Below are 3864 nucleotides of genomic sequence, written 5' to 3'. Positions count from 1 at the left end.
TTTCATTTTTATCTTAAAAATTACTTTCAGCTTGTCGTACATCTCATTTGTATTGGAGGCAAAGCTTGCTATTCACAATTACCACTAGTTAATCTTATCAGAGAAAAAAATTCAATTACATTTATCAAGGTTATTCCGTAGCTAGGTTATTGGCAGAAAAAAAAATGGAGTTCTTTTGCTGAGAATGTAGACATTATATTTTATTCTACGTGTTTATTAGAAAATTGAACACCGCTTCTATAAAAACTACCAATATACAGTTATAATAAAGTAATATTTGACAGGCTACTGGAGAGGTCATTAGTACACAGATTAGAGAACTTTGGGAGGCAAGCTCATAACTGTTAATAGACTTCAAATCACAACCCACGCTGACATTTAAAAAATCTAGTTTCAAATTTGATAACAGATTACCAGCAAGGCTGGCAGCCAGCCACCTGATTAAGGCAATTTAAATGCTTGCAAAGTGGCAAGATTAAAATCAAATAAGTGCAGATTTTTTTTTCTCTCTCTCTCTGCTTCACTTATCTTTCACTTGTTTCACTCCTTAACTATGTATGGCGCTGGACTCTGGGTAATTTCCTTTGCGCCAATTACCCTAGGATAGTTTTTTGGGTGAAGCAGGAATAATTACCACACTATCAGACTGAAATGGGATGCCTAATGTGTTTAAGTGAGAACTTGAGCCTTGGCAGGGAGGCTGCCTAAAGCATGCTGCGCTTGTGAAGAAAAAATCCACTCGGACTGTTCGTGAAGCTAACTGTTGAACTCGCAGACTGCACATGCCCAAGGTGAAAGAAAACCAAAAAAACAACTCATGGGAAGCCAGTGGAAAGTTAATGAGCTACTTCAGACATGTGGCAGGATGGAGTTGCAGGTGGCTGATGAGAGTTAGGCTGGGTTAAGAAAACAGTATTCATCATTCTGCTGCTAGCATTTCTCTTCCTCTCCAAACTCTCTCCCCCTTCCAGAAGCACCAGGACATTTTATTTTATTTCTTGTGCTGTAAAAACAAGCATTCGAAATTATTCCAGGTTAAAAATAAGTTGGCCAGTATAGAGGTCAGTTCTTGCTTTGCATTGATTGCATTACATTATTACAAAATGCTAGTCAAGTAATATAAGGTTTCTTCGGAAACCTATATAATAATGATAATAATCCTTGGATTTGATATAGCGCCTTATCACGTCTTCGAGACGTCTCAAAGCGCTTCACAGAATATACTGTAAAGTCAATTGACTGTATATTTTGTGGGCGAAACGCGACAGCCAATTGTGTACGGCAGCGTCCCACAATCTCACTTTGGATTGAGTGACCAAATTATGTTTTTTTTAAGGTATGACTTATATAGGGTTTGGCATTGAACCCAAAAGCAACTGCTCTTGATGCGCTGAATGTGCACTGTATTGACTCTCAAACACCATAGCACCAGTTCTGTACACATCTAAGAGCAATATTTTATTTTATTTGGTTTACTGTAAGCACAGTGTATTTGTTGCTATTTTGCATTGATGTAATAATTTTGATATAGACAATCATGAGAAAACACATCTTGTTTCTATGTTAGAGATAGATATTCCTTAGAGGGTTAATAAAATTCACTGCTCGTCCCTCTAGAGATTATGTTTTATGCACACAGAGCCGATCTTTAACCTTTTCAGTACTGAATGTCTATCGCAGCTTTTAAAATACAGTATAAGCATTTTTATGATATTCAGGAATCTCCACAAATTGCTTTTTATTGTATCTTCTCATTCTGAATATTACAAACTATAGTTAGACACATGCAGAACCAGAGAATGTTTCTTAACTCTAAACAATACTCAAAGGTGAAGAGCATTCAGTCTTTTCTTTTGTATTTGGGCACAGAAAAACAGTGGGTGTTTTAATAACAACAATAATAATAATAATAATCCTTGCATTTGATATAGCACGATATCACGTCTTCGAGACGTCTCAAAGCGCTTCACGATATATACTGGAAAGTGAATTAACTGTATATTTTGTGGGCGAAATTTATCTTGCAGATACATTTACTCACTCGGAATAATTGCAGAACGTAATTAAAAAGCGATGTGATCTCAATTGTGCGAATTTGTGTTGATTCGTAAGTACATCGATTTAGATACGCCAATATCTCTTTTAATAAAATGCCACTTCAATCTCGCCAAGGTACAATCTGCCATAGTGTTAGAACGTGTACAGGGACAAAATGCTCCTCTTCACATGTACAGCACAGTTTTCAGTGTCCTACTATTGCTTTCTGGTCATCATGATGCCACAGCACAATGACAAATGTTTTCCACAGAAGTAAAAAATCTATTTCACATTTGGTGGTCTGACAGGAGTGTACAGTTCCTGGCGGTTCCGTCAGCAAAAGTTCCATCAATAGTGAGTGAGTGAGTGAGCCTTTAGTTCTGTGATGAACTACTGTTTTTTTTGCCTCCTGGCTTTAACAAAGTAATGTAAATGTTTTGAGTCTGTTTTATATCTCCTGTGGTGTAAAGAGGAATTGAAAAAATGGCAGCCATTAGTGGAACTGGGAGGAAGTGAGTGCAGTAATGAGATCTTTTATATTAATTCACTTAAAAGGCGCAGTCATTCACTGGTGTATTTATTTAATTAGCAGTCTGATTCGCGAAGATCTGGAAGAATAAACATGAACCGCATAAGGAACTTTGTGTCAAGAGTATTAGATGTACTTTTCAGACATCAGAATTAATTAAAGAGGATGATGCTTTAATTTGCATTGTATCATAGATAGTTAGTACACTTTGCAGATGATTTATTTATTAAGGTTTCTTTGGGGTTTTTATGCTCATTAAGGTGAGAGGTGTCAGTGCTGGAGAATATAAGTCTTCTCCAGTTTTAGGAATGAAAATCAGTTTCAAGCAGTGTTGGGACAGACATGGCATGTGTGAATATAATGTAATAGTTCCTGGAAGCAGACATTTTCAGCACAGAAGGAAGTTGTTTTGCTCATCATGATTGTGCCTTTGTTTCCTCTAATAATAATAATCCTTACATTTGGTATAACACCTTATCACATCAATAAGGGGTCTCAAAACGCTTCACATAATATACTGTAAAGTGAATTGACTGAATTTTGTGGGCGAAACACGGCAGACAATTGCGCACAGCTGTGTCCCATAAAAAGTTATGGATTGAGTGACCAAATTATTTTTTGAAGAATATTACCCCCAGAAAGCAATCCACAATCGACTAACAACCGGGTTTCTACTTACTGCTAGATAAACAAAAGCGTGTGGAGTAAGGAAACTTGGCCAATGTTTTGTCCTGCCTGGGAATCAAACCCAGATCCTCTCACTAGCGAGTCGAGTACTCTAACCACTGAGCTACAGGACTCCTGTACTCTGCACCCCAATAAGGTACACTTTTACCTGAGTCATGTATTCTGCTCCCCCCCCCGCCCAATAATCTGCACAGTTACCTGATTCCCTTTACAATATATTCTGTGAAGGGCTTTGAGACGTCTTGAAGACATGATAAGGCGCTATATCAAATGCAAGGACTATTATTCTATTATTGTTACCAAAGTCGGTTAGAGGAACTTTTAAAGTTTACCGTTCAATGCTGGTGATTTTCCAAGGTAAAATATTACTCAGTCTTTCAGTTTACTCTGCTGCTGAGAACAGAATGGATGTCCTACTCTCTGATCTCTACCAATGGTCTTTTGGCTGGCTGTGAGTAATCACCTGGGTTGGACTACTATACCGAGCCTATCCAATATTTCACTCTGACTGGTTGGCGTAGGGGAGGTGCTGTCTATTCCAATGATCTGATGTACAGTGGTGTTTTTCCCTGCTCCTAGGCCAGCATTTGCTGTTTGAACTTTTGACTTCT

This window comes from Callorhinchus milii, unplaced genomic scaffold (assembly GCF_018977255.1).
Source record: "Callorhinchus milii isolate IMCB2004 unplaced genomic scaffold, IMCB_Cmil_1.0 Scaffold5, whole genome shotgun sequence".
NCBI classification, from domain to species: domain Eukaryota; kingdom Metazoa; phylum Chordata; class Chondrichthyes; order Chimaeriformes; family Callorhinchidae; genus Callorhinchus; species Callorhinchus milii.
The sequence above is the reverse complement of the archived record's forward strand: the minus strand, read 5'-3'. Positions refer to the sequence as shown.